This window comes from Mobula birostris, chromosome 1 (genome assembly GCF_030028105.1).
Source record: "Mobula birostris isolate sMobBir1 chromosome 1, sMobBir1.hap1, whole genome shotgun sequence".
In the NCBI taxonomy this organism is placed as follows: Eukaryota; Metazoa; Chordata; class Chondrichthyes; order Myliobatiformes; family Myliobatidae; genus Mobula; species Mobula birostris.
The window spans coordinates 170,356,335-170,373,190 of record NC_092370.1 but is presented as its reverse complement, the minus strand read 5'-3'; the positions used below and the strand labels follow the sequence as shown (position 1 = coordinate 170,373,190).

The 16,856-nt window shown below is 43.9% G+C and overlaps 1 protein-coding gene across 3 annotated transcripts in view; it reads left to right on the top strand.

The window, feature by feature from the left end:
* Window positions 1-16,856, top strand: part of smoc1 (SPARC related modular calcium binding 1) — a 248,867-nt gene that overhangs the window by 214,229 nt on the left and 17,782 nt on the right. The gene's annotated exons all lie outside the window — the stretch shown is intronic.

The following is a 16,856-nucleotide window of genomic DNA, read 5'->3' as shown; positions in this document are numbered from 1 at the left end:
TCTGATGATAGGTCACCAATCTGTAGCATTGATTCTGTTTCTCAACTGTTGCTGCTTCACTTGCTGAATGTCCTTGATTCTGTAGATATCCTCTCTCCTTTACTCAGTACCTGATTCATTGCTTGCCATTTTTGTAATTTGTTCATTGACACCACAGACATCACTGAAAATACTTACAATATTAGTTTAGTTGCCTCTTTTCATACTTGAATCAATTTATCAATGCTATCATCATCCATGAATTACTGCTGATGTGGATGGGGATTAGGAGAACTCGAGTGGAGTTGATGGACGTGGGAGAGAGAACATGTTGCAGTGTGGCTGTTCCAATGTTTAGATGTTTCAGACGAAATAGAAGAGGTGGAGTTGCACCACCGACCAGAGATTATTTCCCATTTGCATTTAGAGAAAACATCCAGGAGGATTCGTCCACTGAAGCGATGTGGGTAGAAGTCAGGGATAAGAAAAGTGCCATTGCTGTATTAGGGTTTTGTTGTAGACTTTCCAATTGCTAGAGCAGTGGTCCCCAACCACCGGGCCTCAAAGCATGTGCTACCGGGCCGCGAGGAAACGATGTGATTTGGCGATATGAGTCAGCTGCAGCTTTCCTCATTCCCTGTCACGCTCTGTTGAGCTTGAACGCACGCGAGGTCATTACCCACGCGTCATCCATGTCAGTGCGGGAAGAAGATCAACTCCTTGAGCTTGCAAATGACGGTGGGCTGAAAAGTATGCTTGATATAACATCTCTGCCGGCATTCTGGATCAAAGTCAAGGCTAGATATCCTGAGATAACAATGAAAGCACTGAAAACGTTGCTTTCATTTCCAACATATCTCTGCGAAGCGGAGTTTTCTGCAATGAATGCAACGAAAACTAAATTGCGGAATAGACTGGACATAAGGAACCCCCTTCGAGTATCGTTGGCTCCCATCACCCCTCAATGGCACCGTCTTGTTGCAGGAAAACAAGACCAGGGCTCCCACTGATTCAGCGATATTGGTGTGTTGCAATGGTTGCAATGATTCTATATGTTCATACGGGGAAAATATACGCTGTGTGTTTAATATCCAAATGTTACTTAAAATGTTATGATGCTATTGACTTATAAGTGACTTATAATTGACTTATCACTATATTCATGCAAGGAAAATATGCGCTGTGTGTTTAATATTAAATTCGTTAGATAAACCCTTTTAGAAATGAAATTGAGTGTATTAGCCACTTATAAGTGACTTATAGTTGACCTATCACCTATATTCCAGTCGTGATCAACACCACCCCCCTCCCAGGGTTGCCAACTGTCCCGTATTAGCCGGGACATCCCATATATTGGGCTAAATTGGTTTGTTCCATACGGGACCGCCCTTGTCCCGTATTTCCCCCGCTAAGGTAGAGCGTTCCTATGAAACCTTTTGTGCCAAAATGGCGTAACGCAGAAGCAATTACCATTAATTTAAATAGGAAAATTTTTTGAGCATTCCCAGACCTAAAAAATAACCTACCAAATCATACCAAATAACTCATAAAACCTAAAATAACACTAACATATAGTAAAAGCAGGAATGATATGATAAATACACAGCCTATGTAAAGTAGAAATAATATATGTACAGTGTAGTTTCACCGAACAGAATCGCCCGAAACGATTTGTAGAAAAAAAATCAGCACGTACTCACGCGTACGCACACAGGTGCCCACACAAGGCTTCATGGTCATGGTAGTTTTTCTCGGGGGTAAACACAAGTATTTGACTGCTACTGTTGTCCGTTGGCAACCCTACCACCCCCCCTCCCCCGCCCCCAGGTCGGCCGGTCCGCAAGAATATTGTCAGTAATAAACCGGTCCGCGGTGCAAAAAAGGTTGGGGACCCCTGTGCTAGAGGGAGATATAGCAACAGATAACGCAACAAGGTTATTATAGAGGGATATTCACTAGACTAGACAATCAGTGGTTTAGTTGAGGCAGAATTTGTAGGATACGTTCAGGAGGACTTCTTGAAACAGCATATTGATTCTCCAACCAAGAAAGGGGCCATTCTAGACCTTGTATTTGGAAATGAGCCTGGCCAGGTGACTGGAGATTCAGTGGGGAAATGTTTTGGCAACAATGCTCATAACTCTTAAGTTTTAAGGTAGTTATGAATAAATATATGGCAGACAATGTTAAATTGGGAGGACTAATTATAACATTTGGGCTGGCTGGTGGTGCAGTGACATTAGCACTGGACTTTGATGTGGATGGTCTTGAGTTTGAATCCAGCCAGGTCCCAACCTGGACAGCAGAAGCATTTGTGCAGAAGAAGGGCCTGGCAATCTATTTCCATACTTTGCCACGAAAACCCTATCGACAACTACACTATCCATAGGGTCACCAGCACTCAACCACAACAATTACAACAGTATTAGATTGGAACTGAGAAGAGTAGATTTGGAACACCCATTATTTGGTAAATCTATATTTGACATATTGGACTCTTTTGAAGACCATCTGGTTAGAATTCAGGTTCAGCGTTTTCCAGCAAAGATGAAAGATAGGGATAGTAACATTCAGGGACATTTAATTACAAGAAATGTTGTAAATTTAGTCAGAAAGAAAAAGGAAACTGATGCAAGGTTTAGAATATCGAAATTTCGACAAGGTCCTTGAGGAATACACAGGAAGCAGGAAAGTTCAGGAGTACTAAAGGAATATCCTCGGTAAATAGGATTAAGGAAAATGCTACTGCAATTTAGATGGCTCAGAAGTGGGTAGGACTACTCAAGGACCAAGTACAGAATTTATTACTAGAGCCAGAGGAAGTAGAAAGGTATTAAATGAGTTTCAAGGAGATAGACATGGATGAGAGTGAGAATTAGTGAGTGCTTGTGCTATGTTCATATGTGAGGAAATGTTGATATTCATAAGGGGGTGGTGTTAGATCTCTTGATGAATATTAAGATGGATGTCCCCAAGGGCTGAGGGGATCTATACCCTGATACTGAGGGAGGCAAAGCTGGGGACTGGCGGGATCTTGCCTGAAAATTTTGCTTCAGGTGACTTCCCAGAGGACTAGAGAATAGTCAATGTTGTTTCTTTGTTTAAGAAGGGTAACAGAAACAAACTAGGACTTTATTCGAAGTTCAAAGTAAAATCTATTATCAGAGTATGTACATGTCACCACGTTCAACCCTGAGGTTCTTTTCGGCGGGCATACTTAGTAAATCTATAGAACAGTAACTGTGAACAGGATCAATGGACAACAAACTATACAAATACAGACATAAATGAATAGCAATATATAACGAGAGCATTAAATAACAAGATAAAAGAGTCCTTAATGAGTGTAGCTATCCCCTTTTGTTCAAGAGCCTGATGGCTGAGGGGTTGTAACTGTTCTTGAATCCAGTGGTGCAAGTCCTGAGGCTCCTGTACCTTCTACTTGATGGCAGCAGAGAGAAAAGAGCATGGTCTGGGTGGTGAGGATCTTTGATGATGGATGCTGTTTTTCTACGGCAACGTTTCATGTAGATGTGCTCACTGGTTGGGAGGGTTTTACCTGTGATGTACTGGACTGAATCCACAAACTTTTGTAGGATTTTTCACTCAAAGGCATTGGTGTTCCCATACCAGGCCATAATGCAGCCAGTCAGCACACTTTCCACCACACATCTATAGAAGTTTGCCAAGGTCTTTGATGACATGCTGAATCTCCACAAATTCCTGAGGAAGTAGAGGTGCTGGCATGCTTTGTTTGCAATTGTATTTACTGTATATGGTGAGTCCAGGACAGCTCCTCTGAGATAGAGACACCCAGGAATTTAAGTTACTGACCCTCTCCTCCTCTGATCCTCCGATGATTACTGGCTCAGGGACCTCTGGGTTCCCTCTTCTGTTGTCTACAAACAGTTCCTTGGTCTTATTGACATTCAATGAGAGGTTGTTGTTATTACCACCACTCAATTTCCCTCCTGTATGCTGATTCATCACATCTTTTGATACAGCCCAGAACAGTGGTGTCATCAGTAAACTTATATGTGGTGTTGCAGCTGTACTGAGCCACACAGTCATAAGTGTAAGGTGAGTAGAGCAGGGGGCTAAGCACACATCCCTGTCGTGCTCCTGTGTTGATGGAGATTGTGGAGGAGATGTTTTTGCCAATTCAAACTGACTGCGGTCTACAAGTGAGGAAACCCAGGATCTCATTGCACAAGGTGGTATGGAGGCCTGGGTCTTGGAGTTTACTGATTAGTTTTGAGGGGATGATGGTGTTGAATGCTGAGCTGTAGTCGATAAAGAGCAACCTGATGTACGTATCTTCGCTGTCCAGATGTTCCAGGGTTGTGTGAAGAGCCAGCGAGATAGTAGACCCGTTGCTTTGGCAGGCAAATTGGAGTGGAAACAAGTCGCCACTCAGACAGGAGCTGATATGCTTCAACACCAGCCTCTCAGAACACTTCATCACTGTGGATGTAAGTGCCGCTGGGTGATGTCATTGAGACAGGTTACCACGCTCTTCTTTGGCACCGGTACCATTGAAACCTGCTTGAAGCAAGTGGGTACTGTACACTGTCAGAGCAAGTAGTTGAAGATATCCGTGAATACACCAGCCAGTTGGTCAGCACAAGTCTTCAGTACTCGTCCAGGTACTCCATCTGGATCAGATGAATTCACCCTCTTGAAGGCAGCCTGCACGTCACCTTCAGATACTGAGACGAAAGGATCTTCAGGAGACATGGACCAGTGAGCCTGATAGTGGGAATAGGGAAATTATTGGGGAAAATTCTTATGAGCAGGATTTGCTCACATTGGGAAAAGCACAGACTTAGTAGGGATAGTTAGCATAGCTTTGTGTAGGGGAGGCCCTGTTTTGTAAGCTTGACTGAGTTTTGTGAGAAGATGATGAAGGTGATTGAGTGTAGGGCAGTGGACTTCAGTAAAAAGTTTGACCAGATCTTTCATGGTAGGCTGATCCAGTAAGATCTGTGAGTTGGTAGGTTCAATTCAAAATTGGCTTGGCCATAGAAAACAATGTAACGGTAGAGATGTGGTATTCTGACAGGACATCGGTAATGTTCCATCAGGATCAGTGCTTGGACCTCTGTAGTTGGTAATACATTAATGATTTGGATTGATTGGTAAGTTTGCAAGTGACACAGAAGTTGAAGGAATTGCTGACTGTGAGAAAGGTCGGTGGACCAACGAACACTATTTTTATGCAAATTCTAACCTAAACCATTTAACTGTGCACACATTCCCATCGACTCCTCCCAGATCCTGCCACTCACCTATACTACACTCCAGTAACAACTTACAGTAAGCAGTTACCCTCACCCACACACATTTTGGAACATGGGAGGAAACCCAGGGCAAATCAGAATCGGGTCTTACTATCACTCTGAGATGGCATGAAATATTTTGTTTTGCAGCAGCAGTAGAGTGCTATAAATGACAAGGGGGATAATATAATAGTGTTCATAGATTCAAAGACCGTTCAGAAATCTGATGGTGAAGGGAAAGCAGGTGTTTCTGAGCGTAGGTCCTCCTCCCTAATGTTTGTAGTGTGAAGAGGACAGGTCCCAAGTGAGGAGGGCCCTCAATGATGGATGCTGAGGAACTGGCATATGATGATGTCTTTGACGATGGGGAGGGTTATGCCCATGATGGAGCTGGCTGGGTCTATAAGGCTCTGCAACGTCTTGTGATCCCATGCACTGGAGCCTCTCTACCAGGCTGTCATGCAACACACATAAAAGTTGCTGGTGAACGCAGCAGGCCAGGCAGCATATCTAGGAAGAGGTGCAGTCGACGTTTCAGGCCGAGACCCTTTGTCGGATTGACAAGAGTCTTTGATGACATACCTAATCTCCTCAAGTTCCTAACGGAGCAGAACTGCTGGTGTACCTTCTTTGTGATTGCATCGATGCATTGGGCTTAGGAGAGGTCCTCTGAGATGATGACAGTCAGGAACTTAAGCTGGCCCACCCTTTCCACCACTGACCCCCTCCGTGAAGACAAGTTTTCCCCTTTCCGAAGTTCACGATCAAATCCTTGGTCTTGCTGATGACGAGTGTGAGGTTGTTGTTGCAGCTCAACCAGCTGATGTATCTCACTTCTGTACGGCCCCTTATTTGAGATTTGGCATCAGTGGCGTCGCCTGAGACTTTACAGATGGTTGCTTGAACTGTGTGGCTAAGCACAGTCATGCGTGCAAAGAGAGTAGAGCAAGGAGCAAAGCATGTGTACTTGAGAAAGGCTTGTGTGTCAGCGAGGAGGAGACGCTATCGTCGATCCAAACTGTCTCTGGGCTCCTGACGAGAAAGTTGAGGATCTACTTGCAGAGGGAGGTACTGAGACCCAGGTTTAGAATCTTGGTGATTAATACCAAGGGGATGAAGGACCCTCACAGTGCCCAACAATGAACAAGGGTGCCCAAGTTAATCTTTCTTCCCATCTGAAAGTATGTCTTGTTCTCAAGTAGTCGTGTATCGAGTTATCACACTGTGGACTATATAGCAGAGTTTAACAAAGGCTGGTCCAATGGTCTGAATTCAACAGTCGTGCACTTGGCAGCCAGTTACTTGATACCAGTTGGATTTGGGGCCACTTGTAAGGAGTTTGGAGTAATCCCTGTACAGATTATTTAATTAAGAAACCGCAGGGTTTGAACCTAGATGCTGTGTAGATTCTGTTGGACCGTTTGACACTGAGGGCAATAAAGAGAACAGGCAAAAGATGCCAAGCAATGCTGAATAATAAGAATAATTCCAAGATAAAATTATGATAGTTATTCTTAAAAGTTGTTGGAGAGTCCCCAAGACAATTTGCCAGGAGAAATGTTATATGTGCAAGATTTTTTTTCAAAGGCAATTGGAATGAAATTTATGAGTTACAATATTTTAAAATGTTTGGATCTTGAAATATCAAAATTAGTTTTATTCCAAATCAGTAACAGAATGGTCCAAATTTGTCTTGAGAATTGATGGCTATTAAACTTGTCTGTTTATAGCACATGTTTTAAAGTCTTCATTAATTTTTACTTCACTGCATTTGCAGACAAAAATATGAAAAGCAATGCTCCCTGCCAGCGGATGTCTTCATCTGGCTTTTCAGTTTTATGGAACATTAAATATTGTAGATCTGACTTTCTCATACAGAATACACTGCACTTTGTAATTCATTGTGAAACACAACCTGAAGCTTCTGGCAGCACGTTAAAGCATTATATAAAGGAAAAGTTTTTTTTCCCATTAAATTTGCCCAGTAAGTATTTTCCTTGATCATTGCCAAAGTGGACATGGTTCAAAAACAAAGTGAGAGATGGAATGAGGGAATAGGGAATGAGGGACACACACAAAATGCTGAAGGAACTCAGGACTTGATGAAGATTCTCGGCCGGAAACGTCAACTGTTTACTCTTTTCCATAGATGCTGCCTGCCCTGCTGAGTTCCTCCAGTGTTTTGTGTGTGCTGCTTGGATTTCCAGCATCTGCAGATTTTCTTGTGTTTGGAATAGTGAATGAGGCCCATGTATTTTGTTTTCAGTTAAGTGCAAGCTATTAGAATCACTCCAAGAAATTACAAGGACCAAATGTCACCAGTAGTAATGCTTATTGCCTGCATGATGTGATCAATGACACAGTTAAGGACAGTTCTAACAACCCATTGAAGATGCAAGTAAGCCAAGCATTCATCACAACAGTGGTCAATATATAGAGGAGCATCACTGTTCTGTTAGAGCAGTGATTCTCAGCTGTGTTTTGGCCACAGCCCCCTTAGGAGCTCTTCTCAGGTTTCAGGACCCCCTTTTCAAACAGGGGTACAACACGAACAGATAGACAGAAAATCATTTATTATTAATACCAAGAAAACCTACCTTAACATATAATATATCCAAACACATATACTTTAAAGTTACTAGGCTAAAAAAGGCCTAGCAAGACATGCTGATCTTTGGAGAATGAAGTATGGCAATAATGGATGCGAGAACCCTTCATTGAATACGTTGACCCGGTGCAGTCTGATTCGCGACTGACTCTGAAGTGAAGCTGTGTGGGAGGAGTTTAAGCAATGAATTTACCAGGTGGGCCGAATTCAAATGCTGTGTTGGAAAGATATTATAAATAGGAGGGAAACTATTGACTCCAATGAAGGTTGCTGCTTGGGTATTTCATCGGTTCAGTTAGCAGGGCCCCCATAAACCCTTGGGGCTCCCCTTCTCACAGTTTTCAGTCGGTGGCCCCCTTCAAATGTGCCAGGGCCCCCAAGGGGGCCATATGGTCCCCGTTGAGAATGGCTGAGTTACAGGACTAACTCTATCCAGTGTGTCAGCACACGTGTCCTCAATTGTTCAAACTGGGCTAATCTATTTATCAATTTAGTTCAGTATCCCAGTCCAAGTATTCAGTTATCGCTCGTGAATATATCTGTGGGCTATATGACAGAGTTTATCAAAGGCAGACCCACTTGCCTGAATTCAATAATCTGTTTATCAATAACTGCTGTCTAGTCAATCATTCAATTATTTTTGGACAGACCTACATCAGCCAATAAACTGGAGCTCATAATTCGTAGCAAACAGGTTAATAGTTCAGCAAGATTAATCATCTCCTAGCCTTGCTTGCATTTAATAGATTAGGACCTTAATTTGGTCTGACAGGCACAGGCACAGGATTTTTTCCAAGGCCACTATCCCGTCCACTATATGAGTTAACCAAAACCAGGCATAACATCCCAGATGCAGCCTGATACCAGAGACTTGCATGCCAAATTGATATCCATTCATTTATATTGATTGATTCTGTCAATGCAATCTAATGTCTTTTGCCTTAAATATAATTTTCTCTATATGAACACTTGAGCTCACTTCTGTACATGGAGACTGCAAATTAAGGATAATGTTTGCAGAGTCCCACATTCAATCATCCTGGTTACTAATCAGCTGGACGGCAGTATTGGCTAATTGATTTGCATATGAAAATATTATCCATTCCCACTGCCTCTGCTCCTTCTTTTGAAGACCTCTAATCTTTTAACCCCTGTCAGATTATATTGTTATACCTGGCACACCTTTGTTACTGGGAATGAAACAGTATAAATTTTAAGTTATAGGCAGGGGGCCTCCGCTTCCCTGTTTCTGACGGTTAATGGGCAATATGGGAATGGTTGTGGCTTTTCTGTTGAACACTAGAGTGCAGCTTGTTGGATTTTGGGATAAGGTAACTAGACTGCTTTAGTCAACATGTGCAAGGCTGCCATTGCCTGCGGTTGTGTATGGTGAGGTGTGTGAGAAAGGGTATTAGATTCAGAAGTAAAATAAATGAAAACACCACATTAATGAGGTGCACCAGAGTACAGGGGAGAATTTTTAAAAAGAAGAGTTTAATTAGTATTAGTGTAGGTGTGTGTTTGATTATTGGTGAGAGCTGGTGGTCTCCCTCTCGTCTGTCGCAGGAGCGATCTCTCTCTCTCCTCGCTAGTGAGAGAGCCTATCTGAGATGTTGAAGTGTTGGGATGGACAGTAGTTTTTCATGGACTCTAGATCTTGATCTCTGGGGAGGGGGTGGGGGCTTTGGTATTGGTTGCATGGTGGGTGGAGGGGGTCGATGCTTTTGCTGGAGCAAGGGGGCGAGGAGGGGGGGGTCGATGCTTTGCTGTAGTAAGTGGGGGGGGTCGATGCTTTTGCTGTAGTAAATGGGGGGGTCGATACTTCTGCTGTAGTAAATGGAGGGGTCGGTACTTTTGCTGTAGTAAATGGGGGGGGTTGATGCTTTTGCTGTAGTAAATGGAGGGTCGATGCTTTTGCTGTAGTAAATGGGGGGGTCAATGCTTTTGCTGTAGTAAATGGGGGGGCCGATGCTTTTGCTGTAGTAAATGGGGGGTCAATGCTTTTGCTGTAGTAAATGGAGGGTTGATGCTTTTGCTGTAGTAGATGGGGGGGTAGTTGCTTTTGCTGTAGTAAATGGGGTCGATGCTTTTGCTGTAGTATATGCGGGGCGGGGGGGGTTGATGCTTTTACTGCTGCTTGTGTCTGGGGAGGGGGGAGGGAGGCTTTGGGGTTCTAACGTTTTCTGCCATTCATTCTTTGGGGTTTTTTCTTCTGTTTTGTGGATGTCTGTGAAGAGTAAGGATTTCAGGTTGTATACTGTATATGTTCTCTGATATTAAATTGAACCACGGGGCTCGATGAAGTGAAGGGCTTGTTTCCATATTGTAGGATTATTATTCTAAAGTAGGGCAAACTAAAATATTGAGATAAATTGTAAGAGATGTTTAAAAAGGAGAGTTAGCAGAGTAAGTGTTGGTCCTGTGGAAAGCAGGTTTGGAGAATGAATAATTGAAAAAACAAGGAGATAATAGGTAAATTAAACTGTGGCTGCCTGCCATTCTTTGCTGTAGAGGTTAGTGGTAACAGAAACTGAAAGAGAAGGAGGAACTTGAACAGTCAGAATGGCAGTGATTCTGAGCAAACTGTTGGAGCTGAGGGCTGATAAGTCTTCTAGCCGAGATGGACTTCATTCTGTGGTCTGAAGTGAAGTGTCTAGTGAATTGTTCATGAATAGATCTTTATTTACTCAATCCCTTAGATCCCGCTAAAGACCCTTGGATTAGAAAGTAGCAAATTAAACTTCTTCATTGAAAAAAGGAGGCCAAGCAGAAAATGGGAAATGATGATTGGCTTATTTAAATTGGTTTGTTATTGACACATGGACTGAGGTACAGTGGAGAACTTGTCTTGCAAGTCCAATAACAGAGGGCAGAAGGTGCAAGGCAGATGGTGAGGTCAGGAGTCCATCTTATTGTTCAATAAGGCAGTGGGATAGAAGCTTGTCCTTGAGCCCGGTGGTGTGTGCTTCCTTCAGGATTTTTCTATCTTCTGCCCAGTGGAAGAGGGGAGGAGAGTGAATGTCTGGGGTTTTTGATATTATTTTGGCTGCTTTAACACGGCAGTGAGAAGTGTAAATGGAGTCAATGGAGGAGAGGCTGGTTTCCATGACAGACTGAACTATGTGCACAGCACTGCGGTTTCTTCCAGTTACGTGCGTAGCAGTTCTCGTATCAAGCTGTGATGCATCCAGACAGGATGCTCTCTATGGTGCAACAATTAAAAATTGGTCTGTCAAAGGTAATGTGCCACATCTCTTTAGCCTTCTGTGGAAGTAGAGGCGCTGGTGAGCTTTCTCGGCTCTAGCATCAATACTCTTGGACTAGAGCAGTCTGTTGGTGATGTTCACTCCTAGAACTTGAGGTTCTCAACCCTCTCCGTTCCCCGTCCTGGAGTCAATGACCAGTTCTTTTGTTTTGCTGACATTGAGGAAAGTATTCTTGTGATGATACCATGCTACTCGGCTCCCTATCTCCTTCCTGTATACTCTGACTCATCCTTATTTCAGGTATGGCCCACTGCGGTGGCTTCATCTGCAAACTCACAGAATCTGGCCGCACAATCGCAAGTGTATAGTGAGTGGAGTAGGGGGCTGTGGACACAGCCTTGTGGGGATAATCACAATAGAGGAGTTGCTGCCTATCATTACTGAGGCAAAGGTTGGTGATGAGACCCAGGTCCAGGGGTTTGGAGGTGAATTGGCTTGGAACTATGGTACTAGAGGCAAGCAGCAGTCAGTAATTAATAGTACAGCATAGGTATCTTTACTGTCTAGATGCTCAAGGGATGAGTGTAGGACCAGGGAGGTGGTGTCTGTGTAGACCTATTTTGTCAGTAGGTGAATTACAGTGGGTAGAGGTTGTGTGGGAGGCTGGAGTTAACGTGTAGCAGGACCAGCCTGGTTAAGCACTTCATGATGGCATGTCAGAGCCATTGCATGGTAGTCATTAATGACATTACCATGCTTCTCTTGGGCACTGGGATGATCTTGGTCTTATTAATGCGGGTGGGAACCTCAGATTGAAGCAGGGAGATATCCCTGTCAGCTGATCTGCACAGCACCTAAAGACACAACCCACAAACACCATCAGGGCCATATGCTTTCGACAAGTTACACTCCAAAGACTGATCTTACATCCACAAAGGTGACTGGCAGTTCAGATGCATTGGATTTTGTCAGGATGTGTTGTTGGTGATGATGCTGTCTGACTTTGTCTTGTAGCCTGAGATAGTGTAGTATGTAACCCCCCCCCCGGCACAACTGACAGTTGAGCTGAGACTCCATTTTGGGCTGGTATTGTCCCCTGATAGCTTTACAAATGTTGTATATCAATTTCTTGTAAAGTTCAATGTTATTGGAATCTTTTGGTGGAAAATGTGCTGTGGAATGTTGTTTATCTTGTATATCAATTTATATTTGGATTTCCAGAAAGTATTTGATGAGGTCAGAAGTTATGAAAGAACGCTTTCTAGGAATGAACATCGTTGACCTTGCGAGCTGGTGGGGAGCGCTTTGGTCGAGGGTCACGGAAGCCAGGGTGGGGTCGCTGTCTTGGTCCGGCGTGGTGGGGTGCCCCGTGAGCACCCGTTGGTCGTAGGCGGTGGGAGGTGGTGCCGACCAAGATGGCCGCCCCCATGTCTCGCACGTGGTGGTGGCGTGCAGGGAAGATGGCGACCCCCATGTCTCGCACGTGGTGGCAGTGTGCAGGGAAGATGGCGACCCCCACGTCTCGCACGCGGCGCTGCTTGATCCTGGTCGCAGTTTTGACTTACAGACCTTGGCAAAGTGGCCCTTCTTTCCGCAGCTGGAGCAGGTAGCTTGTCGGGCCGGGCAGCGTTTCCGGGGGTGCTTCTCCAGTCCGCAGAAGTAGCACTTTGCGGACTCACGACTGGCGGCAACTGAGGTTGATTCGCCGGCAGGTTGCGGGGTCTGCGGCACCCACAAGGCCATCGGGGGATCGCGTGCCTGGAGAGCCTCGGAGTTATGCAGAACGGCCTCCAACGTATCAGCCAGCTCCATCGCTGAATTTAGGGTAAGATCGGCTTTTTCCAGCAGCCGCTGGCGCACGTACACTGACCTGGTCCCCGTGACGAAGGCGTCTCTCACTAGGAGTTCTGCATGCTGCGCCGCCGTCAGCTCCTGGCAATTGCAGGCTCGCACGAGCGTCCGTAGGGCCTGGACGAACTCAGCACTCAATTCCCCGGGGCGTTGTTGCCGTGTCGCTAAACGGAGCCGAGCATAGACGCTGTTTATCGGCCGCAGGTATTGTCTTTTGAGTGTGCTCATCGCGCCGTCGTAGCTCGGCTGGTCTCTGATCAGCGAATAGACCCGCGGACTGACCCTGGAGAGTAGAACTCTGTGCTTCGCTACGGGGTCGGTCGCTTTAATCTCCTCTAGATACGCTTCAAAGCAGGCCAGCCAGAGTTCGAAAGCGTTTCCAGCTTCAGGTGTTTGCGGATTGAGGTCTAATTTTTCTGGTCTCGGGCTGTTCCATGTTTTAAAACGTACAGCGAATAAAATTGAAGCACCTTCAATGACTCCAAAAGACTGAGGTTTGGTAAAATACTGAAAGGCTTTTATTCGCTGTACAATACAACCTCCACAGTGAGTGTCTGCCCCCGGACTGAGGGGGAGGGCAAGGCAAACACCTTTATACAGGACTCTGTGGGAGGAGCCACAGGGGCAGTCAGCAGAGGGGTGTGTCCAGACAGGTAACCGAGTTACAACATATATACATGGTTTACCACAATGTTGTTATTTCTGGGGAAATGAATGGTTCAATTGTGTAGGAACTGGTAAGGTTTCATCAGGTGGTCTGTATACAGTAATAGTCTCCACATTCAGAGGAGGATGTTAAGGCATTGGAAGAGTTCAAGAATGGTTTACTAGATTGATACCGGAAGTGGATTGTTGTCCTATAAGAAAAGGTTGGACAGACTTGACTCATCCTTTGGAATTCAAAAGAGTGAAAGGGTACTTGATTGAAACAAGTGATCTTGAAGGGCTTTGTCAAGATGGATTTGGAGAGGATGTTTCCTTGTGGGGAAAATCTAAAATTTGGGTCAGTACTTAAGAATAAGAAGTCACCCTTTTTTAAAGCAGAATTTTTTTTTTCTCTGAGGTTTGATAAGCTCTTCTTAAAGAAGATAGCGCTGTGCTAGTAACAGCTCGTTGCTGTAAAAGGGTGCAGAAACAGAATATTCAAATATCTTAAGACCGCTGGAGGGATTGATGAGCAAGGGGGGAGATGAAAGGTTACCATGGGTAGGTGTGGATGGAGAACTGAGGTCACAAATCAGATCAGCCATGATCTTACGTAATTGGCAGAGCAAATTCGGGGGATTTAGCAGCCGCTCCTTACTCCTAATATTAACTTGTCTTGGGAACATATTGAAAAATAGGATTGCTGCAGTTTATAATAATTGACCTATCTGAAAAACAAAAGCAACAGGGCTGACTTCCTTTTATTTACATAATCTGGATCCTACTCCAGTTTTCAATCTGCCATTGGGCCTTTAACATGCTGAAATCTACTAAATTAAGATTTATCTCCACTAAAGACTTAAGTATATAATACGGAAGTCAATTATCCAATTAAGTTGGGAACTTTGAAATTTTTGAAAAAAATATTATTTAATTAACTTTTATTGCATCTTTTAAGCTTTTTATTTCCATACTGAGAAGGGAAAATAGTCTCTTACTAATGTCACTGCTGAGCTACTGCTCTGAGATGTGTATGGGTTTGAAATGTTGGTTGACCTCCATTCAGGAAAATACTTCGAAAGTCAAAGATGAGTTTGTTGTCATGTGCACAGATGTACTGGAAATCTTCCTTGCAGCAGCATCGCAGGCATATAGCATCAAAGATACAGCATTCACAATAGAAACATAAATTATTCAAGAGATGACAGAATTAGAACAAAACCAATGGCTATTTTAGTGACACACATCAAAGTTGCTGGTGAGCGCAGCAGGCCAGGCAGCATCTCTAGGAAGAGGTACAGTCGACGTTTCAGGCCGAGACCCTTCGTCAGGACTAACTGAAGGAAGAGCTAGTAAGAGATTTGAAAGTGGGAGGGGGAGATCCAAAATCTTTAGAGGTAGAAACAGGAAGTGCGAGGTGTGGGAACTATTAAGGTTGGTAGCAGTGGATGGGAGATCCCCTGAGTGGATAAAGTCGGTGATGGTGTGGGAGACAATGGCCTGGTGCTCCTTAGTGGGGTCACGATCAAGGGGTAAATAAGAGGAGGTATCCGCTAAGAGCTATTTTAGTGAAATATGGCCAGAGTTTTGATATAGTAAGATAGTGATTGGGGATCAAGAACTGAATGAAGAGAAGTAGATGTTCTTGAACTTGAAGGGGTGGGATTTCAGGATTCTGCATTCCCTGCCCAATGGTAGTTGCAAAAGATGACGTGGCCCAGATGGTAGGCATACTTGATGATAGATGTAGTCAACTTGTGGTATCTCAGCACATAACTGTTTATGTCCTTGTAAAATCAATGTAAAACTGCATTTACAACCATGTCAGTACAAAAAAAAGAAAACTCAGCAGTTTGTGTAGAGTAAGGAACAGTTCCTGGTGAATGACAGTGGTGTGAAAGAAACACATAAAGGTTAGTCAATATCTTTGATTCTGCTCGTCTTAGACAGTCCAAGTTGTTACATTTTTAAACTCATTTATAAGATATGACAAGGCATGTACTGCCATTTACTGAGGACTGGGCTGCTGGCCTATTTCAGAGAATAAACCATCTGTACTGTAGTGCGCCTGAAATTACACTGGGAGTCTCAGGTACAGAAGGGCAGATTTCCTCTTGTGTAAGGCACTCATGAACCAGGGAGGATTTTGTGATGATTTAAAGGTTCAAAGGTTCATTTTATTGTCAAAGTATGCATGCACAATACAACTCTGATATCTGTCTTCTCCAGATAGCCATGAAATACAGACAAGCCATGGGAGTTGTTGAAAGAAAAAACATCAACTACCCCCCAGCACAAAATAGAAAAGAAACAAAACTTGCAAATTTCAAAACCCCCACTCCCTCCCTCACAGAACAAAATAGCAACAATAGCATCAAATCCCCCCACTCTCTCCCCGCAGAAGAAAAGGCAATGACAATAGCATCAAATCCCCGTCCCCTTTCACCACAGAGAAAACAGAAACAGCAGCAATAACATCAAACCCCTGACCCCCTCACTCGCAGAAAAGAACAGCGACATTAACATCAAAACTCCCAACCCCCACACACACAAAAAACTAACAGATCAGCCACAACACCAGAAAACTGAAGGAGCCCAATGTAAAGTGTAGTCCAATAATCACTTAGATCTCAGAATGTCAAAAACATCTTCCAGTCAGTTCCAATATTATCAAAACAAAACTTTAAATTCCAGGTTGACTTCTTAATTGAATTTACGTTCCTCAGCTGTTGTGGTGGGATTCCTAATTCTACATATAACTAGTTGTAGAGTCACAGCGTAATACAGCAGGGAATCAGGCACTTCAGCCTAACTAGTTAATGCAGACCACAGCGTTCTCCCTGCTGGTCCCAGTTGCCTATGTTTGGCCCATAAGTCTCCAAGCCTTTCCCCTCCCTGTACTTATCTGAATGCATCCTAAATGTTGCAATGTACCCATCTCAACCACTTCTTCTGGCAGATCATTCCTTCTGGCACTCACTACCTTATGTGAAAAAAGTTATCCCTCCGGACTCTTTTAAATCTCTCCCCTCTTGTATCTCTCCCTTCTACTTTTGAAGTCTCCATCCCTGAGAAAAACTATGATTATCTATACCCCTCAGAATTTTATAAGCTTCTTTGAGGTCACCCCTCACTCTCCTATGCTCCAAAAAATAAAGATTCTGTGTGGCCAACCTTTCCATATAACTCAGGACCTCTAGTCCAGGCTGTATCCTCGTAAATTAGGAAACATTGCCCTCACTGGTAAAAGTTGTTCAAAGCAAAATGCTTGTTTACTCACTGCGTGTA